The sequence below is a fragment of the Hyperolius riggenbachi genome, chromosome 8 (genome assembly GCF_040937935.1).
Source record: "Hyperolius riggenbachi isolate aHypRig1 chromosome 8, aHypRig1.pri, whole genome shotgun sequence".
NCBI lineage: Eukaryota > Metazoa > Chordata > Amphibia > Anura > Hyperoliidae > Hyperolius > Hyperolius riggenbachi.
In genome coordinates, this window is record NC_090653.1 from 90,218,143 (window position 1) to 90,243,925 (window position 25,783).

The window sequence follows — 25,783 nt, forward strand, 5'->3', positions numbered from 1 at the left end:
ATTGGGTTCAAAGTAAGGCAAAGGTTAGAATCCCAGTGTGGACTAGCAGTGTTTATTTGAGGTTGATGTAAAAACTTTGCTGGGACTTGCACAAGTTGTAAGAAAAGAGTTAGCGTCATTGACATTGTGGTGAAAGCTCAGCAAAAGCAGCCACCTTTGTAGCTGTAAACAGTCAAGGGCAGGGATTGAATGATAAGCATGAGTGAGGAAGCACAGGCTTTTGCAAAGTCTCCGAGGACATTTACAACAAGAGGAGCAAATACTCTACAGAAGTAACAAGAACAGAGCTCAACGACCACGAAGGGACTCGAACCCTCAATCTTCTGATCCGAAGTCAGACGCCTTATCCATTAGGCCACGCGGTCTCATGCCTCTTTATGAAGAAACCATTTTCCACTGGAAACAGCCACCGCATAGGAAAAGACGCTCAAGGAGCACAAAGATTTCATTTGTTAGAGCAGGCACATGACATTGCTGTCTAAGGTATTGCAGTGATCCAAAATGGCAGTTTGATGAGTGTTTTCAGAGAAAAAACATGCCTTGCAGTGTTCATGAAGTCTTCTAGGCTAAGTTTGTGGTTGTCTCTTCTCTGTTAAGTATAGTCATTGTGCCAGCTGCATGGGCACATAGTACACCGCTTGTCAGGATGCCCGAGTGGTCTAAGGCGCCAGACTCAAGAGTCTTCTCTTCCCTTCTCATGGGCCTTCTGGTCTCCGAATGGAGGCGTGGGTTCAAATCCCACTTCTGACAGAGCATTTTTACTTTGTCCATCATGGTACATTGGTCGGGCCTGCCAAAACAAGCTCTTGGGTCTTTTCGTTTACTAGGCTCTTCAAAGGGCCTTCTCAACAGCAACCTCACATGGACTTTTGGAAAATCTCGCAGAAAAGGAACAAGGCCGACTTTTTTCTACAAGCTTTCTAACACACGTTTTACAAACTGACAAATTCCATCCCCTTTGGCACACCTACAGTCATATGGGTTAGCTCATCTTCTCTTCTAGTTCACTTCATCAGGATCAGAAGCTTTGGAGGCAATTTGTTTTGCTAAATCTTAAAAGGTTAGTGTACAGGTAAAGTGACAAATATGTAAGGAGACCGAACTCAGGAGATAGGTTTTGGCAATAACTTACAGGTCTTCCCTGTATCTTCTGACCTTTGGTGAAAGAGGTGGGGTTATTCCGTCTTCTGACAAGACTCATTTGTTGAAATTTCAACGGACCCTTCCTTGAAAAGAGTTCAGGTTGCAAGAAAACCAATTGCAGTGTTCCATTTGCGGTGTGGATCATATCTTTTCAGAGGAAATGACAGACATACTTTCCAAATTTCAGGCAAGAACTCTTCATATAAATTGGGAACCGAGGCAACCTTTTGAAATTGTTGAGCTTGCAACAAGAAGGAATCGCATCGTGCCACTTGACATGTTGTGTCTGCACCTTTGTAAAAGTCTGGCTTACAGCAGAATTGCAGACAATGATTTCCTAAATCATATAGGAAATTAATTTTCTCATGTTAGTAAACAAAATGCTTAGCAGAAAGGGAGATGCCACCATGAATGTTTGAACCCTGGGTCATATAGTTTACTTAGAGTCTCTTCCAAGGTCCATCAGGGTATTGGGTTCAAAGTAAGGCAAAGGTTAGAATCCCAGTGTGGACTAGCAGTGTTTATTCGAGGTTGATGTAAAAACTTTGCTGGGACTTGCACAAGTTGTAAGAAAAGAGTTAGCGTCATTGACATTGTGGTGAAAGCTCAGCAAAAGCAGCCACCTTTGTAGCTGTAAACAGTCAAGGGCAGGGATTGAATGATAAGCATGAGTGAGGAAGCACAGGCTTTTGCAAAGTCTCCGAGGACATTTACAACAAGAGGAGCAAATACTCTACAGAAGTGACAAGAACAGAGCTCAACGACCACAAAGGTACGCGAACTCTCAATCTTCTGATCCGAAGTCAGACGCCTTATCCATTAGGCCACGCGGTCTCATGCCTCTTTATGAAGAAACCATTTTCCACTGGAAACAGCCACCGCATAGGAAAAGACACTCAAGGAGCACAAAGGATTTCATTTGTTAGAGCAGGCACATGACATTGCTGTCTAAGGTATTGCAGTGATCCAAAATGGCAGTTTGATGAGTGTTTTCAGAGAAAAAACATGCCTTGCAGTGTTCATGAAGTCTTCTAGGCTAAGTTTGTGGTTTTCTCTTCTCTGTTAAGTATAGTCATTGTGCCAGCTGCATGGGCACATAGTACACCGCTTGTCAGGATGGCTGAGTGGTCTAAGGCGCCAAACTCAAGAGTCTTCTCTTCCCTTCTCATTGGCCTTCTGGTCTCCGAATGGAGGCGTGGGTTCAAATCCCATTTCTGACAGAGCTTTTTCACTTTGTCCATCATGGCACATTGGTCGGGCCTGCCAAAACAAGCTCTTGGGTCTTTTCGTTTACTAGGCTCTTCAAAGGGCCTTCTCAACAGCAACCTCACATGGACTTTTGGAAAATCTCGCAGAAAAGGAACAAGGCCGACTTTTTTCTACAAGCTTTCTAACACACGTTTTACAAACTGACAAATTCCATCCCCTTTGGCACACCTACAGTCATATGGGTTAGCTCATCTTCTCTTCTAGTTCACTTCATCAGGATCAGAAGCTTTGGAGGCAATTTGTTTTGCTAAATCTTAAAAGGTTAGTGTACAGGTAAAGTGACAAATATGTAAGGAGACCGAACTCAGGAGATAGGTTTTGGCAATAACTTACAGGTCTTCCCTCTATGTTCTGACCTTTGGTGAAAGAGGTGGGGTTATTCCGTCTTCTGACAAGACTCATTTGTTGAAATTTCAACGGACCCTTCCTTGAAAAGAGTTCAGGTTGCAAGAAAACCAATTGCAGTGTTCCATTTGCGGTGTGGATCATATCTTTTCAGAGGAAATGACAGACATACTTTCCAAATTTCAGGCAAGAACTCTTCATATAAATTGGGAACCGAGGCAACCTTTCGAAATTGTTGAGCTTGCAACAAGAAGGAATCGCATCGTGCCACTTGACATGCTGTGTCTGCACCTTTGTAAAAGTCTGGCTTACAGCAGAATTGCAGACAAGGATTTCCTAAATCATATAGGAAATTCATTTTCTCATGTTAGTAAACAAAATGCTTAGCAGAAAGGGAGATGCCACCATGAATGTTTGAACCCTGGGTCATATAGTTTACTTAGAGTCTCTTCCAAGGTCCATCAGGGTATTGGGTTCAAAGTAAGGCAAAGGTTAGAATCCCAGTGTGGACTAGCAGTGTTTATTTGAGGTTGATGTAAAAACTTTGCTGGGACTTGCACAAGTTGTAAGAAAAAAGTTAGCGTCATTAACATTGTGGTGAAAGCTCAGCAAAAGCAGCCACCTTTGTAGCTGTAAACAGTCAAGGGCAGGGATTGAATGATAAGCATGAGTGAGGAAGCACAGGCTTTTGCAAAGTCTCCGAGGACATTTACAACAAGAGGAGCAAACACTCTACAGAAGTGACAAGAACAGAGCTCAACGACCACGAAGGGACTCAAACCCTCAATCTTCTGATCCAAAGTCGGACGCCTTATCCATTAGGCCACGCGGTCTCATGCCTCTTTATGAAGAAACCATTTTCCACTGGAAACAGCCACCGCATAGGAAAAGACGCTCAAGGAGCACAAAGGATTTCATTTGTTAGAGCAGGCACATGACATTGCTGTCTAAGGTATTGCAGTGATCCAAAATGGCAGTTTGATGAGTGTTTTCAGAGAAAAAACATGCCTTGCAGTGTTCATGAAGTCTTCTAGGCTAAGTTTGTGGTTTTCTCTTCTCTGTTAAGTATAGTCATTGTGTCAGCTGCATGGGCACATAGTACACCGCTTGTCAGGATGGCCGAGTGGTCTAAGGCGCCAAACTCAAGAGTCTTCTCTTCCCTTCTCATGGGCCTTCTGGTCTCCGAATGGAGGCGTGGGGTCAAATCCCACTTCTGACAGAGCTTTTTCACTTTGTCCATCATGGTACATTGGTCGGGCCTGCCAAAACAAGCTCTTGGGTCTTTTCGTTTACTAGGCTCTTCAAAGGGCCTTCTCAACAGCAACCTCACATGGACTTTTGGAAAATCTCGCAGAAAAGGAACAAGGCCGACTTTTTTCTACAAGCTTTCTAACACACGTTTTACAAACTGACAAATTCCATCCCCTTTGGCACACCTACAGTCATATGGGTTAGCTCATCTTCTCTTCTAGTTCACTTCATCAGGATCAGAAGCTTTGGAGGCAATTTGTTTTGCTAAATCTTAAAAGGTTAGTGTACAGGTAAAGTGACAAATATGTAAGGAGACCGAACTCAGGAGATAGGTTTTGGCAATAACTTACAGGTCTTCCCTGTATCTTCTGACCTTTGGTGAAAGAGGTGGGGTTATTCCGTCTTCTGACAAGACTCATTTGTTGAAATTTCAACGGACCCTTCCTTGAAAAGAGTTCAGGTTGCAAGAAAACCAATTGCAGTGTTCCATTTGCGGTGTGGATCATATCTTTTCAGAGGAAATGACAGACATACTTTCCAAATTTCAGGCAAGAACTCTTCATATAAATTGGGAACCGAGGCAACCTTTTGAAATTGTTGAGCTTGCAACAAGAAGGAATCGCATCGTGCCACTTGATATGCTGTGTCTGCACCTTTGTAAAAGTCTGGCTTACAGCAGAATTGCAGACAATGATTTCCTAAATCATATAGGAAATTAATTTTCTCATGTTAGTAAACAAAATGCTTAGCAGAAAGGGAGATGCCACCATGAATGTTTGAACCCTGGGTCATATAGTTTACTTAGAGTCTCTTCCAAGGTCCATCAGGGTATTGGGTTCAAAGTAAGGCAAAGGTTAGAATCCCAGTGTGGACTAGCAGTGTTTATTTGAGGTTGATGTAAAAACTTTGCTGGGACTTGCACAAGTTGTAAGAAAAGAGTTAGCGTCATTGACATTGTGGTGAAAGCTCAGCAAAAGCAGCCACCTTTGTAGCTGTAAACAGTCAAGGGCAGGGATTGAATGATAAGCATGAGTGAGGAAGCACAGGCTTTTGCAAAGTCTCCGAAGACATTTACAACAAGAGGAGCAAATACTCTACAGAAGTGACAAGAACAGAGCTCAACGACCACAAAGGTACGCGAACTCTCAATCTTCTGATCCGAAGTCAGACGCCTTATCCATTAGGCCACGCGGTCTCATGCCTCTTTATGAAGAAACCATTTTCCACTGGAAACAGCCACCGCATAGGAAAAGACAGTCAAGGAGCACAAAGGATTTCATTTGTTAGAGCAGGCACATGACATTGCTGTCTAAGGTATTGCAGTGATCCAAAATGGCAGTTTGATGAGTGTTTTCAGAGAAAAAACATGCCTTGCAGAGTTCATGAAGTCTTCTAGGCTAAGTTTGTGGTTTTCTCTTCTCTGTTAAGTATAGTCATTGTGCCAGCTGCATGGGCACATAGTACACCGCTTGTCAGGATGGCTGAGTGGTCTAAGGCGCCAAACTCAAGAGTCTTCTCTTCCCTTCTCATGGGCCTTCTGGTCTCCGAATGGAGGCGTGGGTTCAAATCCCATTTCTGACAGAGCTTTTTCACTTTGTCCATCATGGCACATTGGTCGGGCCTGCCAAAACAAGCTCTTGGGTCTTTTCGTTTACTAGGCTCTTCAAAGGGCCTTCTCAACAGCAACCTCACATGGACTTTTGGAAAATCTCGCAGAAAAGGAACAAGGCCGACTTTTTTCTACAAGCTTTCTAACACACGTTTTACAAACTGACAAATTCCATCCCCTTTGGCACACCTACAGTCATATGGGTTAGCTCATCTTCTCTTCTAGTTCACTTCATCAGGATCAGAAGCTTTGGAGGCAATTTGTTTTGCTAAATCTTAAAAGGTTAGTGTACAGGTAAAGTGACAAATATGTAAGGAGACCGAACTCAGGAGATAGGTTTTGGCAATAACTTACAGGTCTTCCCTCTATGTTCTGACCTTTGGTGAAAGAGGTGGGGTTATTCCGTCTTCTGACAAGACTCATTTGTTGAAATTTCAACGGACCCTTCCTTGAAAAGAGTTCAGGTTGCAAGAAAACCAATTGCAGTGTTCCATTTGCGGTGTGGATCATATCTTTTCAGAGGAAATGACAGACATACTTTCCAAATTTCAGGCAAGAACTCTTCATATAAATTGGGAACCGAGGCAACCTTTCGAAATTGTTGAGCTTGCAACAAGAAGGAATCGCATCGTGCCACTTGACATGCTGTGTCTGCACCTTTGTAAAAGTCTGGCTTACAGCAGAATTGCAGACAAGGATTTCCTAAATCATATAGGAAATTCATTTTCTCATGTTAGTAAACAAAATGCTTAGCAGAAAGGGAGATGCCACCATGAATGTTTGAACCCTGGGTCATATAGTTTACTTAGAGTCTCTTCCAAGGTCCATCAGGGTATTGGGTTCAAAGTAAGGCAAAGGTTAGAATCCCAGTGTGGACTAGCAGTGTTTATTTGAGGTTGATGTAAAAACTTTGCTGGGACTTGCACAAGTTGTAAGAAAAGAGTTAGCGTCATTAACATTGTGGTGAAAGAAAGCTCAGCAAAAGCAGCCACCTTTGTAGCTGTAAACAGTCAAGGGCAGGGATTGAATGATAAGCATGAGTGAGGAAGCACAGGCTTTTGCAAAGTCTCCGAGGACATTTACAACAAGAGGAGCAAACACTCTACAGAAGTGACAAGAACAGAGCTCAACGACCACGAAGGGACTCAAACCCTCAATCTTCTGATCCAAAGTCAGACGCCTTATCCATTAGGCCACGCGGTCTCATGCCTCTTTATGAAGAAACCATTTTCCACTGGAAACAGCCACCGCATAGGAAAAGACGCTCAAGGAGCACAAAGGATTTCATTTGTTAGAGCAGGCACATGACATTGCTGTCTAAGGTATTGCAGTGATCCAAAATGGCAGTTTGATGAGTGTTTTCAGAGAAAAAACATGCCTTGCAGTGTTCATGAAGTCTTCTAGGCTAAGTTTGTGGTTTTCTCTTCTCTGTTAAGTATAGTCATTGTGCCAGCTGCATGGGCACATAGTACACCGCTTGTCAGGATGGCCGAGTGGTCTAAGGCGCCAAACTCAAGAGTCTTCTCTTCCCTTCTCATGGGCCTTCTGGTCTCCGAATGGAGGCGTGGGGTCAAATCCCACTTCTGACAGAGCTTTTTCACTTTGTCCATCATGGTACATTGGTCGGGCCTGCCAAAACAAGCTCTTGGGTCTTTTCGTTTACTAGGCTCTTCAAAGGGCATTCTCAACAGCAACCTCACATGGACTTTTGGAAAATCTCGCAGAAAAGGAACAAGGCCGACTTTTTTCTACAAGCTTTCTAACACACGTTTTACAAACTGACAAATTCCATCCCCTTTGGCACACCTACAGTCATATGGGTTAGCTCATCTTCTCCTCTAGTTCACTTCATCAGGATCAGAAGCTTTGGAGGCAATTTGTTTTGCTAAATCTTAAAAGGTTAGTGTACAGGTAAAGTGACAAATATGTAAGGAGACCGAACTCAGGAGATAGGTTTTGGCAATAACTTACAGGTCTTCCCTGTATGTTCTGACCTTTGGTGAAAGAGGTGGGGTTATTCCGTCTTCTGACAAGACTCATTTGTTGAAATTTCAACGGACCCTTCCTTGAAAAGAGTTCAGGTTGCAAGAAAACCAATTGCAGTGTTCCATTTGCGGTGTGGATCATATCTTTTCAGAGGAAATGACAGACATACTTTCCAAATTTCAGGCAAGAACTCTTCATATAAATTGGGAACCGAGGCAACTTTTTGAAATTGTTGAGCTTGCAACAAGAAGGAATCGCATCGTGCCACTTGACATGCTGTGTCTGCACCTTTGTAAAAGTCTGGCTTACAGCAGAATTGCAGACAATGATTTCCTAAATCATATAGGAAATTAATTTTCTCATGTTAGTAAACAAAATGCTTAGCAGAAAGGGAGATGCCACCATGAATGTTGGAACCCTGGGTCATATAGTTTACTTAGAGTCTCTTCCAAGGTCCATCAGGGTATTGGGTTCAAAGTAAGGCAAAGGTTAGAATCCCAGTGTGGACTAGCAGTGTTTATTTGAGGTTGATGTAAAAACTTTGCTGGGACTTGCACAAGTTGTAAGAAAAGAGTTAGCGTCATTGACATTGTGGTGAAAGCTCAGCAAAAGCAGCCACCTTTGTAGCTGTAAACAGTCAAGGGCAGGGATTGAATGATAAGCATGAGTGAGGAAGCACAGGCTTTTGCAAAGTCTCCGAGGACATTTACAACAAGAGGAGCAAATACTCTACAGAAGTAACAAGAACAGAGCTCAACGACCACGAAGGGACTCGAACCCTCAATCTTCTGATCCGAAGTCAGACGCCTTATCCATTAGGCCACGCGGTCTCATGCCTCTTTATGAAGAAACCATTTTCCACTGGAAACAGCCACCGCATAGGAAAAGACGCTCAAGGAGCACAAAGATTTCATTTGTTAGAGCAGGCACATGACATTGCTGTCTAAGGTATTGCAGTGATCCAAAATGGCAGTTTGATGAGTGTTTTCAGAGAAAAAACATGCCTTGCAGTGTTCATGAAGTCTTCTAGGCTAAGTTTGTGGTTGTCTCTTCTCTGTTAAGTATAGTCATTGTGCCAGCTGCATGGGCACATAGTACAGCGCTTGTCAGGATGCCCGAGTGGTCTAAGGCGCCAGACTCAAGAGTCTTCTCTTCCCTTCTCATGGGCCTTCTGGTCTCCGAATGGAGGCGTGGGTTCAAATCCCACTTCTGACAGAGCTTTTTTACTTTGTCCATCATGGTACATTGGTCGGGCCTGCCAAAACAAGCTCTTGGGTCTTTTCGTTTACTAGGCTCTTCAAAGGGCCTTCTCAACAGCAACCTCACATGGACTTTTGGAAAATCTCGCAGAAAAGGAACAAGGCCGACTTTTTTCTACAAGCTTTCTAACACACGTTTTACAAACTGACAAATTCCATCCCCTTTGGCACACCTACAGTCATATGGGTTAGCTCATCTTCTCTTCTAGTTCACTTCATCAGGATCAGAAGCTTTGGAGGCAATTTGTTTTGCTAAATCTTAAAAGGTTAGTGTACAGGTAAAGTGACAAATATGTAAGGAGACCGAACTCAGGAGATAGGTTTTGGCAATAACTTACAGGTCTTCCCTGTATCTTCTGACCTTTGGTGAAAGAGGTGGGGTTATTCCGTCTTCTGACAAGACTCATTTGTTGAAATTTCAACGGACCCTTCCTTGAAAAGAGTTCAGGTTGCAAGAAAACCAATTGCAGTGTTCCATTTGCGGTGTGGATCATATCTTTTCAGAGGAAATGACAGACATACTTTCCAAATTTCAGGCAAGAACTCTTCATATAAATTGGGAACCGAGGCAACCTTTTGAAATTGTTGAGCTTGCAACAAGAAGGAATCGCATCGTGCCACTTGACATGCTGTGTCTGCACCTTTGTAAAAGTCTGGCTTACAGCAGAATTGCAGACAATGATTTCCTAAATCATATAGGAAATTAATTTTCTCATGTTAGTAAACAAAATGCTTAGCAGAAAGGGAGATGCCACCATGAATGTTTGAACCCTGGGTCATATAGTTTACTTAGAGTCTCTTCCAAGGTCCATCAGGGTATTGGGTTCAAAGTAAGGCAAAGGTTAGAATCCCAGTGTGGACTAGCAGTGTTTATTTGAGGTTGATGTAAAAACTTTGCTGGGACTTGCACAAGTTGTAAGAAAAGAGTTAGCGTCATTGACATTGTGGTGAAAGCTCAGCAAAAGCAGCCACCTTTGTAGCTGTAAACAGTCAAGGGCAGGGATTGAATGATAAGCATGAGTGAGGAAGCACAGGCTTTTGCAAAGTCTCCGAGGACATTTACAACAAGAGGAGCAAATACTCTACAGAAGTAACAAGAACAGAGCTCAACGACCACGAAGGGACTCGAACCCTCAATCTTCTGATCCGAAGTCAGACGCCTTATCCATTAGGCCACGCGGTCTCATGCCTCTTTATGAAGAAACCATTTTCCACTGGAAACAGCCACCGCATAGGAAAAGATGCTCAAGGAGCACAAAGGATTTCATTTGTTAGAGCAGGCACATGACATTGCTGTCTAAGGTATTGCAGTGATCCAAAATGGCAGTTTGATGAGTGTTTTCAGAGAAAAAACATGCCTTGCAGTGTTCATGAAGTCTTCTAGGCTAAGTTTGTGGTTGTCTCTTCTCTGTTAAGTATAGTCATTGTGCCAGCTGCATGGGCACATAGTACACCGCTTGTCAGGATGGTCGAGTGGTCTAAGGCGCCAGACTCAAGAGGCTTCTCTTCCCTTCTCATGGGCCTTCTGGTCTCCAAATGGAGGCGTGGGTTCAAATCCCACTTCTGACAGAGCTTTTTCACTTTGTCCATCATGACACATTGGTCGGGCCTGCCAAAACAAGCTCTTGGGTCTTTTCATTTACTAGGCTCTTCAAAGGGCCTTCTCAACAGCAACCTCACATGGACTTTTGGAAAATCTCGCAGAAAAGGAACAAGGCCGACTTTTTTCTACAAGCTTTCTAACACACATATTACAAACTGACAAATTCCATCCCCTTTGGCACACCTACAGTCATATGGGTTAGCTCATCTTCTCTTCTAGTTCACTTCATCAGGATCAGAAGCTTTGGAGGCAATTTGTTTTGCTAAATCTTAAAAGTTTAGTGTACAGGTAAAGTGACAAATATGTAAGGAGACCGAACTCAGGAGATAGGTTTTGGCAATAACTTACAGGTCTTCCCTGTATTTTCTGACCTTTGGTGAAAGAGGTGGGCATATTCCCTCTTCTGACAAGACTCATTTGTTGAAATTTCAACGGACCCTTCCTTGAAAAGAGTTCAGGTTGCAAGAAAACCAATTGCAGTGTTCCATTTGCGGTGTGGATCATATCTTTTCAGAGGAAATGACAGACACACTTTCCAAATTTCAGGCAAGAACTCTTCATATAAATTGGGAACCGAGGCAACCTTTTGAAATTGTTGAGCTTGCAACAAGAAGGAATTGCATCGTGCCACTTGACATGCTGTGTCTGCACCTTTGTAAAAGTCTGGCTTACAGCAGAATTGCAGACAAGGATTTCCTAAATCATATAGGAAATAAATTTTCTCATGTTAGTAAACAAAATGCTTAGCAGAAAGGGAGATGCCACCATGAATGTTTGAACCCTGGGTCATATAGTTCACTTAGAGTCTCTTCCAAGGTCCATCAGGGTATTGGGTTCAAAGTAAGGCAAAGGTTAGAATCCCAGTGTGGACTAGCAGTGTTTATTTGAGGTTGATGTAAAAACTTTGCTGGGACTTGCACAAGTTGTAAGAAAAGAGTTAGCGTCATTGACATTGTGGTGAAAGCTCAGCAAAAGCAGCCACCTTTGTAGCTGTAAACAGTCAAGGGCAGGGATTGAATGATAAGCATGAGTGAGGAAGCACAGGCTTTTGCAAAGTCTCTGAGGACATTTACAACAAGAGGAGCAAACACTCTACAGAAGTGACAAGAACAGAGCTCAACGACCACGAAGGGACTCAAACCCTCAATCTTCTGATCCGAAGTCAGACGCCTTATCCATTAGGCCACGCGGTCTCATGCCTCTTTATGAAGAAACCATTTTCCACTGGAAACAGCCACCGCATAGAAAAAGACGCTCAAGGAGCACAAAGGATTTCATTTGTTAGAGCAGGCACATGACATTGCTGTCTAAGGTATTGCAGTGATACAAAATGGCAGTTTGATGAGTGTTTTCAGAGAAAAAGCATGCCTTTCAGTGTTCATGATGTCTTCTAGGCTAAGTTTGTGGTTGTCTCTTCTCTGTTAAGTATAGTCATTGTGCCAGCTGCATGGGAACATAGTACACCGCTTGTCAGAATGGCCGAGTGGTCTAAGGCACCAGACTCAAGAGGCGTCTCTTCCCTTCTCATGGGCCTTCTGGTCTCCGAATGGAGGCGTGGGTTCAAATCCCACTTCTGACAGAGCTATTTCACTTTGTCCATCATGGCACATTGGTCGGGCCTGCCAAAACAAGCTCTTGGGTCTTTTCGTTTACTAGGATCTTCAAAGGGCCTTCTCAACAGCAACCTCACATGGACTTTTGGAAAATCTCGCAGAAAAGGAACAAGTCCGACTTTTTTTTACAAGCTTTCTAACACACGTTTTACAAACTGACAAATTCCATCCCCTTTGGCACACCTACAGTCATATGGGTTAGCTCATCTTCTCTTCTAGTTCACTTCATCAGGATCAGAAGCTTTGGAGGCAAGTTGTTTTGCTAAATCTTAAAAGGTTAGTGTACAGGTAAAGTGACAAATATGTTGTGATACAAGTCTGAAGAGTCTGTGTGAATGACTGGCTGTTAGGTAAGAAACACATTAGCAAGCTAGTCTGTAGGCAGATAGGACATATTTTGATCTTTTAGTAGTGATGCACCATTCTCCATAAGAAAACCATTGACAGAAGAACAAAAGGTTACTGCAAGTTATAAAAACATACGGCTGTGCGCTGTGTTCACGCGGTTATCACGAGGGATGAATCATACTTCCACGTTGTGGATAGGCTGAAGGACGAACCCACCCAGTCACAACAAGTACTGAGCATGCGTGGCACGTGATATGGTTATATAACATTGTGTTGCAATAAGCGCGTAACCCTGAATTAACTGTTTCAGGGAATGCGCAACTTAACTAGAACTAGTTCTGTTTATGAAAATATTGACTATAAGTCATCCAACCATAGTGAAGCTCATGCCTGTGCATCCCCAGGATGCAATAGGGAAAATGGGTGGAGCTATGAGTATAAGAAAGAGAGATTTCCCTTGCTCTGATGGGACTCTCCACTACTGACGAGTTGTGTGATGTTGTGTATGCGCTGCCTCCTGACGATCGCTGGTCCCCCGATACGGAGTGATGATGCAATATCCGGTAATGTATTGATTCTTTACTCTATTACTTATCCATGATTCACTGCTATACCTGTAAATAATGTAAATAATTGAATAAATATCCTAATACAGTGTGAAGTCGTAAGCTATGTATTTACCTAGTCTGTGTGCTAGTGTGAGTCGAGTGTGAGGCCTTAGCAACGCCAAAAACATAGCATTACATAAATGGCGACGAGGATGACTTTTGACCTCTGAAATATATTGCCTATGATTCTGTGGGTCTCTGGGTGTAATTTTGCAAAATTTGGCATTTTGCCAGTTAGTGGGGCAAGTAATCTAAATCTTTGCAAAATTGCCCCTGTATGGTATATTGACTTGATACTTGATATATATATATCTTAGGACAGATTACAGGTGTGGGAAAAGTTTGGAGTCGATAGCTCCTCCCACTTAGTTTCAAGTCAAGATATCTTTTGAACTAAGCAAAATTTATTTGTGGGAAGTTTGGCCATTGGTGTCTAGAAATTGAGGGGCACCTCTGGTCAAAGCCACGCCCAGTTAGCAGTGTGCCAAAAGTAAGGCAATATGTTTAAGAAAAAGGCCAAATGCCTAAAAGAACCTGCGGAGATCCCCGGCTGGACCGAGTCTCCGTATAATATTATAGCAGTAGAATTAGCTAGCCATGGGTTGGTAGAATTGTGGGATAAGCAGTTGAAAGAATCAGAACCGGTTGATTTAGTTCAAGTACTTGAGAAACTCCCTACCAAGGTAGGTGATGCAGTTACCCCAGCTAGAATTAGCTGGGTGTTGGCCTCTGCATATCGTGGTGTGCACAAGCGATTGCAGAAGGCGTTCCAGGATCAAGAAAAGGCGGAACAGGCTCAACTTGAGGTTGAGGGACGCTGCCTGATGCTGGAATATAGTGTTTCCCCGTTAAAGCGGGTGATGTTGTTGCTCTCTCTAGATGTAGATAAGACTCTAGGGGGGGGCCCTGTTAAGGCGGGGCATGATGTCGCTCTCGGGCGGCATAGTGGGATGTTGTTGACAGCTTATAGAAAGCTTCAACAAAGATTGTGTAAGTTGAAAGAATCAGAATCCCTCAATGTTGTTACTTTACTTGAGGGTATTCCTGTTGGAAAAAGGGTAGTCCTGTTAGAAAAAGGAACTAGAGTAGGATGACAGAGTGATAGTTGCACAAGTGTCATCACAGGCAGCTGCAGATAAATACCAACATGTAACAGAATCTGCAGCTGGTAAAATAAATGTACTGGAGGAAGTAGCTGGGGAAGAGGCTCCTGTGATGACACATTTTGGATTGTTATCAGTGGAGCAGGGAGCTTCTGTGAATAAAAGGAAGCCAAACTCTGCCACTGATCATTGCACAAGAAATAGGACAATGTGCATTGAACTGGAATTGGAAGTGTTTAGCACAAATGTATTTTGTTCCATTTGAAAAGATTAGGAATAGCTGGGAACTTTCTTTAGGTTGTTACTGCTGTTTTTGTCCCTCTTAAGGAAAACCCCATATTTTTAATGATAAAATATGGATGGGAAAAAGGGGCAGAGAGTAACCTGACAGTGAATCTCAGCTTTTACTACTACGGTTTTTAATACAGTCTGTGTCTTTGTTGGTAGATTTCGGAGTATAATCTTGGAGTGCTGTGTTTAAACTTGTAAAGCAAATTCCTTAAAGTGACAGTATCTGACTGCACTTGCAGAGTTGAAATGGTAATATAATCTGGACAAGACAGGTGGGTTAACATTGTTGTTTCTAGTGAATGTTTTATATGGTGAATCCGTTATAGCGAGTCCTGATTAATCGTGTATTCATATGTCTGTTTTTTGTTTAATTGAATGCATAGAGGAATGTTTTTTTTTTTTAAAAATGCATTTGTGCACGGGCGGTGAGTGCTCCTAGGGAATGTGTGCGAGCCAGTGAGTGTTTGAGATGCTGCTCTCCTCAGCTGGGGGCGCTTGGCAAGCATTATTTTTTTTTCATTCAGGAGTACATGTTGTAAAAAAAATATTGACCTTTAACTCTTACTTCATGGGACATGCATCTTGTTTGATAAAATAAATGGTTAAAGAGGTGAGAAACAGTAAAGCAACTTTCTTGTGTGCGTTGTGTGTTGTGCTGGGTTTTGCTAGAACTTCCAAATCCCTGCAAATGCTAATTTTTTTTTTTTGGTTACAGGGTTAAATGTGATTATGATGTCACGGTGACATCTGTGCCAGCAAAACTTTTCCCCTGGTTTCTAGCTATAATTGTGCAGGAGTGAAATTGTTTACCTGTTGAGCTGAAAGCTAGATTAGATGAGACCGTGTGAAAGAAATAGAATTGTGAAGTCTATTATGGCAATGTAGAATGAAAATATTGCGTAATTAGACTGGAAAACCTTTTTATATAATATGCCTGTGTCTCTGCGTCTATTCAGAGTTTTTTTTTTTTTTTTTGTTTTTTTTTTTTTTAGCACTGCACATGTGCAGGGAGGGGCGCAGAAACACAGGGGAAAAGTTGAGGGGGGATAGGGCCAGAGGCGGCCAGCGTGTGCGCAACGGTGTATGAGGGCACGCGCGTGGCGGGTGCATGTGCACAGCGGGCACATGCATGCGCAGCGAAAGGCCTAGCTTGTTTTTTTTTAAACGGGCTAAGGTCATTAGTTACTAAATGAGATTTGTTTGTCTTGCAGAGAAATGTCTGGTTTCTCTAGGGTTGAATGTTGTACTGATTAGCTGAATGGCGTGAAGTGGCAGAATGTGTTGATGATGAAGTGTGAATTGAGTTGTTTCTAATGAATTGTATGAAGTTTGCTTTGAGACCCTACTGATATAGTGTATTATATGTTTAAGAATACCTCTGTTAAAGATGCTAGAATGTATGCATATGCTAGTTTAGAATAATACAAACTGTGAAGATAACAGATTTTTGTTTATACCAGAAACTAGCTGGTGGGGTGGTTAAAGTAGAAACGATTTCTTATTGAAAAATGCATAAGGATGCGGTAGCTCCATATAGGGGAAAACCTGTATCAGCTGGGTTGGATTTGCATGCTTTAGAAGTTGTTATCATTAACCCCTCACAGGTTACAACCATTCCCACAGGTATAGGATGTAAAATACCTGACTAACATTATGGGCAAATAGCTACCCAATTCAGTTTTGCTCAGAAAGGAGCTATAGTAATAGGAGGAGTAATTGACTCCGACTATCAAGAATAAATTAAAGTGATCATGATTAACCTGGGAAATAGTGAGTTAATTATTGGAAGAGGAGAGAGGATGGGTTAAAGTTTTTAGGGGAGGACACTGTGTATACACAGGCCAAAGAGTTGTATAGCCCAGGTTCTCCTGAGGGCCCTTTTACACTTAATGCGCTGGTATGCATTAGTAGTAGTACGCATACAATTTTGTTGTTGTTTGTTTTTTCTTGTTTTTTGTTGTTGTTGTTTTTTCCCCAATGGCAATGCACTGTGAAAAGATTTCAATGTTTTTTCAGTGTATGGTGTGAAAGAGGCCATAGGGGGACACGGACGCTGGACTGTACGTCAGTTGTTATTTTTTGATTACAGTTAACAGCAGCTGATTAAGTGTAAAGGGACCCTAATTCCTTTATTTGTAGAGAGGGAAGCCCATCAGTAAAGGGTGATGAATATTTTGGTTCTACTAATACAGTAAATGTTGGAGCTAAAATGTGGGTCAGAATCCCCAAGGACCGCCTCCTCCAGCAGATGTGATTGCAGTAGGCAAGGACCGAACTCTGCTGGAGGCCAGAACAGGAAAAGTGGGAATATATCCCACAGGAAAAATGTTATTTGCAAGAATAAGTCACACTTGTTTGGGTTTTTTGCAGATTGATCTCCATGTCTATGGCATTGTCCTTGGAATCCTTGGTATCGTGTGGTTGGAAAGCTGTGGCGTTAATGCATGGACTTCAGGTAGTCGAGTAACCGATACAGGGGATCCACGGTGACTTTCGTGTGGGGAAATAAAACCAAGAGTTGTCTACAGAGAAACTTTACCGGTAATGCTAGGCAAGCATGTGACGTTCTCAATGTTACTTTCAATGGAACATGTCTCGGTGGGGCCTACTTTGATATTTGTGGATATGATGGATGCTAAAGTGGACCCTGGGCATATAAAGAGACTACCTTCCACTTGTGTAAAGGTGGGGCAACATGCCTAAAAGACTGTGATTCATGCTAAAATCACGTTTCCAGCTGCCATAAACTGTTCTAAACCACACCAAATACGAAGAGAGTGGTATGACACTTTGTTAGGAGGATATGGGACATTGACTGGAACTCTTAATAGTTTTGATATTGAAACATTAGCAAATAGATTGCATAACGTTGGAAGTAAAATAAATGATGTCTTAATTTTGCAAGCTAAATGGATGCCAACTATATGGGCGCCATTTAAGTTACAAGCTAAAATAGATGATGATTTGCTTGATTTAATTAACGCAAGTGCCTCTGTTATGTATGAAACAGATGTTGATATAACTAGAATTGTAAACTGGACTATCTGGTCCATGCAAACCTTACAACAGCAACAACAGAAAGGGTTATTTCAAACTAGGTTGTTGACTGGATGTGAGGTGGTTTGGAGGACCGTGTTCAGTTCCATGATAAGAACTGATCACTGGACAGATATCAAAGCACCTAAAGTGATGTGCAATGATACATTTTGCATGGGACAATTGACACTTTACAATGTTACTAAAAGTGGTATAATGTGTAAGTATGTTATTTTGCCATTATTAATTGGGCCAGAAGGTGATCAGCACTTCTGGGTACCTACGTTTTATGGACAGGTTATTGATGACAGCAACAGAACACATGATTTGACTTTTTGTGATAATACTTTAAACAGTAAAATATGTAAGTTACAGTCTACTGCATATGAACCTTGTTTGTTACAGAACACTGTAAACAAATGTGGGTGGACCATAATGCCTATAACATACCGCTGGATGGTGGAAATAACACCTCAAGTGGTATGTGTAGTGACAGATCATCAGGTGGTCCCTAAAATGAGGGTGCCTTTTGCAGGATGCATACACAGTATCACTGTATTCCAATGGGAAAATGAAACTTTTATGTTGATGCCAGACATAACGTTAACTACAAAGGTTTCCTGGCAAGGCCAAGGTTTGGAAGTTCCCAATTGGGAACTAAACCTGACTAAACTAAAGCGGATTGTTGAAAAATCTAACGGAAGTGACAAAGTGCTATTAAAAAGTTGAATAGAAGTATAATCGTACACCAGCTCAGTACTGCCGTGATTGCAAACAAAATTGTTAAAGTGGGCTCTGCCATAGCAGATGCCACCTCTCACCATTGGTGGGATGTATTTATGGGTTATTCGCCATCAGCAGAAACAATGATGAAGTGTATAGTTCATCCTATTTTTTGATTGTAATGATTGTTATAGTTATCCTATCCAGATGGAACTGGTATGTGGCATATGGGATCTGTTGTAAGAGGAAAAAAGTTGTCATGGTTTCATATGTTAATGGTCATCACTAAGGACCGAATGTGATACAAGTCTGAAGAGTCTGTGTGAATGACTGGCTGTTAGGTAAGAAACACATTAGCAAGCTAGTCTGTAGGCAGATAGGACATATTTTGATCTTTTAGTAGTGATGCACCATTCTCCATAAGAAAACCATTGACAGAAGAACAAAAGGTTACTGCAAGTTATAAAAACATACGGCTGTGCGCTGTGTTCACGCGGTTATCACGAGGGATGAATCATACTTCCACGTTGTGGATAGGCTGAAGGACGAACCCACCCAGTCACAACAAGTACTGAGCATGCGTGGCACGTGATATGGTTATATAACATTGTGTTGCAATAAGCGCGTAACCCTGAATTAACTGTTTCAGGGAATGCGCAACTTAACTAGAACTAGTTCTGTTTATGAAAATATTGACTATAAGTCATCCAACCATAGTGAAGCTCATGCCTGTGCATCCCCAGGATGCAATAGGGAAAATGGGTGGAGCTATGAGTATAAGAAAGAGAGATTTCCCTTGCTCTGATGGGACTCTCCACTACTGACGAGTTGTGTGATGTTGTGTATGCGCTGCCTCCTGACGATCGCTGGTCCCCCGATACGGAGTGATGATGCAATATCCGGTAATGTATTGATTCTTTACTCTATTACTTATCCATGATTCACTGCTATACCTGTAAATAATGTAAATAATTGAATAAATATCCTAATACAGTGTGAAGTCGTAAGCTATGTATTTACCTAGTCTGTGTGCTAGTGTGAGTCGAGTGTGAGGCCTTAGCAACGCCAAAAACATAGCATTACATATGTAAGGAGACCGAACTCAGGAGATAGGTTTTGGCAATAACTTACAGGTCTTCCCTGTATGTTCTGACCTTTAGTGAAAGAGGTGGGGTTATTCCCTCTTCTGACAAGACTGATTTGTTGAAATTTCAACGGACCCTTCCTTGAAAAGAGTTCAGGTTGCAAGAAAACCAATTGCAGTGTTCCATTTGCGGTGTGGATCATATCTTTTCAGAGGAAATGACAGACATACTGTAAGGCTTGGTGGTGTATTCTCCACAGTCAGCATGCAACGCATGAGCTGACGTGGAGGAGGTACACACACTAGCACAAAGAAACAGGCTATCCCTAGTATAGTGGAGGGGAGGACTGACTCCAATAGGAGATTGTGGCGCACAGAGCCGGTGCAGATCTGACAGCCACAAACAATGCTTTCGTTATAACGTCTCAGCGCAAAGTAGCGCTGAGCGCATAAACCAGAACTGAGGAGATCAGGACAGGTAGACAGAATGAACGCTTGCTAGCTAGCGGCTACTTAGCGACAGCAAGCGTCCAAAACCAGACAGACTGGAATGAGGCAGCCAATGCGTTGCGGCGATGGCGTGCCTCACAAAGACAGGACAGGATAGTCAGGAAATAGCAGGATCGAGATAGATGAACGTAACACAGATAAATATACAATAAGTATGTTTTCCTAGCGTATTACAATTACAGCTATCATTGAAACTATTTGTAACGTCTGACTAACATATGTATATATCGGCAATGAACCGATATATGACATAAGCAGGAACGCTGACTAGGACTGGAGTAATACAGGGAACAGGAATCAGAAGGATTCGCTATCTCTTCGCAGAGATGAACGCAATCCACAAACAGTAACAGAACAGGATTCAGAAGGATTCGTTATCTCTTCGCAGAGATGAACGCAATCCACAAACAGGACCAGGAACAGGATAACTAGCTCAGCACGGGTGCTCACGGAACGCGCAAACTACCAAAACGTGCTGGAAAACTGACTAACTGAACACAGGAAATAAACAGTTCGTGTACGTATATATCAGCGACACTGATGTATCAACGTAACACGAATACAAGGAAAATAATAAACGTGCTGGTATGCATATATATTGGCAATGAACCAATATATGATGTAAAACCAGCAAAGTATCTTTAGAACAAGAAACATGATTGGGGGCTGAAGCGACAGCAAGACGGGCTTAACTGAAGCTATGAAAACCCAAGGAAACCCTGCAGGAAGCAGATCTTTATACTGAGGTCATCCAATGGGAGCAGACATGCAGATTCCCACACAGGTGAATGATAATCAGTCACAAGCTGACAGCAGGGAAAGACAGACAAAGCTATGCAGCTTGCATGGAAATAGATCAGAACTGCCTGAGCTGCAGCACTACTACTTCCAGCAACAGCTGCTGCAGCAGCGATCATCACACATACTTTCCAAATGTCAGGCAAGAACTCTTCATATAAATTTGGAACCGAGGCAACCTTTTGAAATTGTTGAGCTTGCAACAAGAAGGAATCGCATCGTGCCATTTGACATGCTGTGTCTGCACCTTTGTAAAAGTCTGGCTTACAGCAGAATTGCAGACAAGGATTTCCTAAATCATATAGGAAATTAATTTTCTCATGTTAGTAAACAAAATGCTTAGCAGAAAGGGAGATGCCACCATGAATGTTTGAACCCTGGGTCATATAGTTTACTTAGAGTCTCTTCCAAGGTCCATCAGGGTATTGGGTTCAAAGTAAGGCAAAGGTTAGAATCCCAGTGTGGACTAGCAGTGTTTATTTGAGGTTGATGTAAAAACTTTGCTGGGACTTGCACAAGTTGTAAGAAAAGAGTTAGCGTCATTGACATTGTGGTGAAAGCTCAGCAAAAGCAGCCACCTTTGTAGCTGTAAACAGTCAAGGGCAGGGATTGAATGATAAGCATGAGTGAGGAAGCACAGGCTTTTGCAAAGTCTCCGAGGACATTTACAACAAGAGGAGCAAACACTCTACAGAAGTGACAAGAACAACGCTCAACGACCACGAAGGGACTCAAACCCTCAATCTTCTGATCTGAAGTCAGACGCCTTATCCATTAGGCCACACGGTCTCATGCCTCTTTATGAAAAAAAACATTTTCCACTGGAAACAGCCACCGCATAGGAAAAGACGCTCAAGGAGCACAAAGGATTTCATTTGTTAGAGCAGGCACATGACATTGCTGTCTAAGGTATTGCAGTGATCCAAAATGGCAGTTTGATGAGTGTTTTCAGAGAAAAAACATGCCTTGCAGTGTTCATGAAGTCTTCTAGGCTAAGTTTGTGGATGTCTCTTCTCTGTTAAGTATAGTCATTGTGCCAGCTGCATGGGCACATAGTACACCGCTTGTCAGGATGGCCGAGTGGTCTAAGGCGCCAGACTCAAGAGGCTTCTCTTCCCTTCTCATGGGCCTTCTGGTCTCCGAATGGAGGCGTGGGTTCAAATCCCACTTCTGACAGAGCTTTTTCACTTTGTCCATCATGGCACATTGGTCGGGCCTGCCAAAACAAGCTCTTGGGTCTTTTCGTTTACTAGGCTCTTCAAAGGGCCTTCTCAACAGCAACCTCACATGGACTTTTGGAAAATCTCGCAGAAAAGGAACAAGGCCGACTTTTTTCTACAAGCTTTCTAACACACGTTTTACAAACTGACAAATTCCATCCCCTTTGGCACACCTACACTCATATGGGTTAGCTCATCTTCTCTTCTAGTTCACTTCATCAGGATCAGAAGCTTTGGAGGCAATTTGTTTTGCTAAATCTTAAAAGGTTAGTGTACAGGTAAAGTGACAAATATGTAAGGAGACCGAACTCAGGAGATAGGTTTTGGCAATAACTTACAGGTCTTCCCTGTATGTTCTGACCTTTGGTGAAAGAGGTGGGCATATTCCCTCTTCTGACAAGACTCATTTGTTGAAATTTCAACGGACCCTTCCTTGAAAAGAGTTCAGGTTGCAAGAAAACCAATTGCAGTGTTCCATTTGCGGTGTGGATCATATCTTTTCAGAGGAAATGACAGACATACTTTCCAAATTTCAGGCAAGAACTCTTCATATAAATTGGGAACCGAGGCAACCTTTTGAAATTGTTGAGCTTGCAACAAGAAGGAATCGCATCGTGCCACTTGACATGCTGTGTCTGCACCTTTGTAAAAGTCTGGCTTACAGCAGAATTGCAGACAAGGATTTCCTAAATCATATAGGAAATTAATTTTCTCATGTTAGTAAACAAAATGCTTAGCAGAAAGGAAGATGCCACCATGAATGTTTGAACTCTGGGTCATATAGTTTACTTAGAGTCTCTTCCAAGGTCCATCAGGGTATTGGGTTCAAAGTAAGGCAAAGGTTAGAATCCCAGTGTGGACTAGCAGTGTTTATTTGAGGTTGATGTAAAAACTTTGCTGGGACTTGCACAAGTTGTAAGAAAAGAGTTAGCGTCATTGACATTGTGGTGAAAGCTCAGCAAAAGCAGCCACCTTTGTAGCTGTAAACAGTCAAGGGCAGGGATTGAATGATAAGCATGAGTGAGGAAGCACAGGCTTTTGCAAAGTCTCCGAGGACATTTACAACAAGAGGAGCAAATACTCTACAGAAGTGACAAGAACAGAGCTCAACGACCACGAAGGGACTCAAACCCTCAATCTTCTGATCCGAAGTCAGACGCCTTATCCATTAGGCCACGCGGTCTCATGCCTCTTTATGAAGAAACCATTTTCCACTGGAAACAGCCATCGCATAGAAAAAGACGCTCAAGGAGCACAAAGGATTTCATTTGTTAGAGCAGGCACATGACATTGCTGTCTAAGGTATTGCAGTGATCCAAAATGGCAGTTTGATGAGTGTTTTCAGAGAAAAAACATGCCTTGCAGTGTTCATGAAGTCTTCTAGGCTAAGTTTGTGGTTGTCTCTTCTCTGTTAAGTATAGTCATTGTGCCAGCTGCATGGGCACCTAGTACACCGCTTGTCAGGATGGCCGAGTGGTCTAAGGTGCCAGACTCAAGAGGCTTCTCTTCCCTTCTCATGGGCCTTCTGGTCTCCGAATGGAGGCGTGGGTTCAAATCCCACTTCTGACAGAGCTTTGTCCATCATGGCACATTGGTCGGGCCTGCCAAAACAAGCTCTTGGGTCTTTTCGTTTACTAGGATCTTCAAAGGGCCTTCTCAACAGCAACCTCACATGGACTTTTGGAAAATCTCGCAGAAAAGGAACAAGGCCGACTTTTTTCTACAAGCTTTCTAACACACGTTTTACAAACTGACAAATTCCATCCCCTTTGGCACACCTACAGTCATATGGGTTAGCTCATCTTCTCTTCTAGTTCACTTCATCAGGATCAGAAGCTTTGGAGGCAATTTGTTTTGCTAAATCTTAAAAGGTTAGTGTACAGGTAAAGTGACAAATATGTAAGGAGACCGAACTCAGGAGATAGGTTTTGGCAATAACTTACAGGTCTTCCCTGTATCTTCTGACCTTTGGTGAAAGAGGTGGGGTTATTCCCTCTTCTGACAAGACTCAATTGTTGAAATTTCAACGGACCCTTCCTTGAAAAGAGTTCAGGTTGCAAGAAAACCAATTGCAGTGTTCCATTTGCGGTGTGGATCATATCTTTTCAGAGGAAATGACAGACATACTTTCCAAATTTCAGGCAAGAACTCTTCATATAAATTGGGAACCGAGGCAACCTTTTGAAATTGTTGAGCTTGCAACAAGAAGGAATCGCATCGTGCCACTTGACATGCTGTGTCTGCACCTTTGTAAAAGTATGGCTTACAGCAGAATTGCAGACAAGGATTTCCTAAATCATATAGGAAATTAATTTTCTCATGTTAGTAAACAAAATGCTTAGCAGAAAGGGAGATGCCACCATGAATGTTTGAACCCTGGGTCATATAGTTTACTTAGAGTCTCTTCCAAGGTCCATCAGGGTATTGGGTTCAAAGTAAGGCAAAGGTTAGAATCCCAGTGTGGACTAGCAGTGTTTATTTGAGGTTGATGTAAAAACTTTGCTGGGACTTGCACAAGTTGTAAGAAAAGAGTTAGCGTCATTGACATTGTGGTGAAAGCTCAGCAAAAGCAGCCACCTTTGTAGCTGTAAACAGTCAAGGGCAGGGATTGAATGATAAGCATGAGTGAGGAAGCACAGGCTTTTGCAAAGTCTCCGAGGACATTTACAACAAGAGGAGCAAACACTCTACAGAAGTGACAAGAGCAGAGCTCAACGACCACGAAGGGACTCAAACCCTCAATCTTCTGATCTGAAGTCAGACGCCTTATCCATTAGGCCACGCGGTCTCATGCCTCTTTAAGAAAAAAAACATTTTCCACTGGAAACAGCCACCGCATAGGAAAAGACGCTCAAGGAGCACAAAGGATTTCATTTGTTAGAGCAGGCACATGACATTGCTGTCTAAGGTATTGCAGTGATCCAAAATGGCAGTTTGATGAGTGTTTTCAGAGAAAAAACATGCCTTGCAGTGTTCATGAAGTCTTCTAGGCTAAGTTTGTGGTTGTCTCTTCTCTGTTAAGTATAGTCATTGTGCCAGCTGCATGGGCACATAGTACACCGCTTGTCAGGATGGCCGAGTGGTCTAAGGCACCAGACTCAAGAGGCTTCTCTTCCCTTCTCATGGGCCTTCTGGTCTCCGAATGGAGGCGTGGGTTCAAATCCCACTTCTCACAGAGCTTTTTCACTTTGTCCATCATGGCACATTGGTCGGGCCTGCCAAAACAAGCTCTTGGGTCTTTTCGTTTACTAGGCTCTTCAAAGGGCCTTCTCAACAGCAACCTCACATGGACTTTTGGAAAATCTCGCAGAAAAGGAACAAGGCCGACTTTTTCTACAAGCTTTCTAACACACGTTTTACAAACTGACAAATTCCATCCCCTTTGGCACACCTACAGTCATATGGGTTAGCTCATCTTCTCTTCTAGTTCACTTCATCAGGATCAGAAGCTTTGGAGGCAATTTGTTTTGCTAAATCTTAAAAGGTTAGTGTACAGGTAAAGTGACAAATATGTAAGGAGACCGAACTCAGGAGATAGGTTTTGGCAATAACTTACAGGTCTTCCCTGTATGTTCTGACCTTTGGTGAAAGAGGTGGGCATATTCCCTCTTCTGACAAGACTCATTTGTTGAAATTTCAACGGACCCTTCCTTGAAAAGAGTTCAGGTTGCAAGAAAACCAATTGCAGTGTTCCATTTGCGGTGTGGATCATATCTTTTCAGAGGAAATGACAGACATACTTTCCAAATTTCAGGCAAGAACTCTTCATATAAATTGGGAACCGAGGCAACCTTTTGAAATTGTTGAGCTTGCAACAAGAAGGAATCGCATCGTGCCACTTGACATGCTGTGTCTGCACCTTTGTAAAAGTCTGGCTTACAGCAGAATTGCAGACAAGGATTTCCTAAATCATATAGGAAATTAATTTTCTCATGTTAGTAAACAAAATGCTTAGCAGAAAGGGAGATGCCACCATGAATGTTT

At 42.5% G+C, this 25,783-nt stretch overlaps 18 non-coding genes across 18 annotated transcripts; 11 read left to right on the forward strand and 7 right to left on the reverse strand.

Moving 5' to 3' along the window:
• Positions 1-292: 292 nt before the first annotated feature.
• Positions 293-365, reverse strand: TRNAR-UCG (transfer RNA arginine (anticodon UCG)). The gene has a single exon. It is a non-coding gene; the product is annotated as a tRNA-Arg (tRNA).
• A 275-nt stretch (positions 366-640) lies between these two features.
• On the forward strand, positions 641-750 carry TRNAL-CAA (transfer RNA leucine (anticodon CAA)). The gene is made up of 2 exons: positions 641-678; positions 705-750. It is a non-coding gene; the product is annotated as a tRNA-Leu (tRNA).
• A 1,503-nt stretch (positions 751-2,253) lies between these two features.
• TRNAL-CAA (transfer RNA leucine (anticodon CAA)) lies at positions 2,254-2,363 on the forward strand. Its single transcript has 2 exons — positions 2,254-2,291; positions 2,318-2,363. It is a non-coding gene; the product is annotated as a tRNA-Leu (tRNA).
• Positions 2,364-3,517: 1,154 nt separating this feature from the next.
• TRNAQ-UUG (transfer RNA glutamine (anticodon UUG)) lies at positions 3,518-3,590 on the reverse strand. Its single transcript has one exon. It is a non-coding gene; the product is annotated as a tRNA-Gln (tRNA).
• Positions 3,591-3,866: 276 nt separating this feature from the next.
• On the forward strand, positions 3,867-3,976 carry TRNAL-CAA (transfer RNA leucine (anticodon CAA)). Its single transcript has 2 exons — positions 3,867-3,904; positions 3,931-3,976. It is a non-coding gene; the product is annotated as a tRNA-Leu (tRNA).
• A 1,503-nt stretch (positions 3,977-5,479) lies between these two features.
• Positions 5,480-5,589, forward strand: TRNAL-CAA (transfer RNA leucine (anticodon CAA)). The gene is made up of 2 exons: positions 5,480-5,517; positions 5,544-5,589. It is a non-coding gene; the product is annotated as a tRNA-Leu (tRNA).
• A 1,158-nt stretch (positions 5,590-6,747) lies between these two features.
• On the reverse strand, positions 6,748-6,820 carry TRNAQ-UUG (transfer RNA glutamine (anticodon UUG)). The gene has a single exon. It is a non-coding gene; the product is annotated as a tRNA-Gln (tRNA).
• A 276-nt stretch (positions 6,821-7,096) lies between these two features.
• Positions 7,097-7,206, forward strand: TRNAL-CAA (transfer RNA leucine (anticodon CAA)). Its single transcript has 2 exons — positions 7,097-7,134; positions 7,161-7,206. It is a non-coding gene; the product is annotated as a tRNA-Leu (tRNA).
• A 1,154-nt stretch (positions 7,207-8,360) lies between these two features.
• TRNAR-UCG (transfer RNA arginine (anticodon UCG)) lies at positions 8,361-8,433 on the reverse strand. The gene has a single exon. It is a non-coding gene; the product is annotated as a tRNA-Arg (tRNA).
• Positions 8,434-8,708: 275 nt separating this feature from the next.
• On the forward strand, positions 8,709-8,818 carry TRNAL-CAA (transfer RNA leucine (anticodon CAA)). Its single transcript has 2 exons — positions 8,709-8,746; positions 8,773-8,818. It is a non-coding gene; the product is annotated as a tRNA-Leu (tRNA).
• A 1,154-nt stretch (positions 8,819-9,972) lies between these two features.
• On the reverse strand, positions 9,973-10,045 carry TRNAR-UCG (transfer RNA arginine (anticodon UCG)). The gene has a single exon. It is a non-coding gene; the product is annotated as a tRNA-Arg (tRNA).
• Positions 10,046-10,321: 276 nt separating this feature from the next.
• On the forward strand, positions 10,322-10,431 carry TRNAL-CAA (transfer RNA leucine (anticodon CAA)). The gene is made up of 2 exons: positions 10,322-10,359; positions 10,386-10,431. It is a non-coding gene; the product is annotated as a tRNA-Leu (tRNA).
• A 1,154-nt stretch (positions 10,432-11,585) lies between these two features.
• On the reverse strand, positions 11,586-11,658 carry TRNAR-UCG (transfer RNA arginine (anticodon UCG)). Its single transcript has one exon. It is a non-coding gene; the product is annotated as a tRNA-Arg (tRNA).
• A 276-nt stretch (positions 11,659-11,934) lies between these two features.
• On the forward strand, positions 11,935-12,044 carry TRNAL-CAA (transfer RNA leucine (anticodon CAA)). Its single transcript has 2 exons — positions 11,935-11,972; positions 11,999-12,044. It is a non-coding gene; the product is annotated as a tRNA-Leu (tRNA).
• Positions 12,045-21,645: 9,601 nt separating this feature from the next.
• Positions 21,646-21,755, forward strand: TRNAL-CAA (transfer RNA leucine (anticodon CAA)). The gene is made up of 2 exons: positions 21,646-21,683; positions 21,710-21,755. It is a non-coding gene; the product is annotated as a tRNA-Leu (tRNA).
• A 1,154-nt stretch (positions 21,756-22,909) lies between these two features.
• TRNAR-UCG (transfer RNA arginine (anticodon UCG)) lies at positions 22,910-22,982 on the reverse strand. Its single transcript has one exon. It is a non-coding gene; the product is annotated as a tRNA-Arg (tRNA).
• Positions 22,983-23,258: 276 nt separating this feature from the next.
• TRNAL-CAA (transfer RNA leucine (anticodon CAA)) lies at positions 23,259-23,368 on the forward strand. Its single transcript has 2 exons — positions 23,259-23,296; positions 23,323-23,368. It is a non-coding gene; the product is annotated as a tRNA-Leu (tRNA).
• Positions 23,369-24,864: 1,496 nt separating this feature from the next.
• TRNAL-CAA (transfer RNA leucine (anticodon CAA)) lies at positions 24,865-24,974 on the forward strand. Its single transcript has 2 exons — positions 24,865-24,902; positions 24,929-24,974. It is a non-coding gene; the product is annotated as a tRNA-Leu (tRNA).
• Positions 24,975-25,783: the final 809 nt, after the last annotated feature.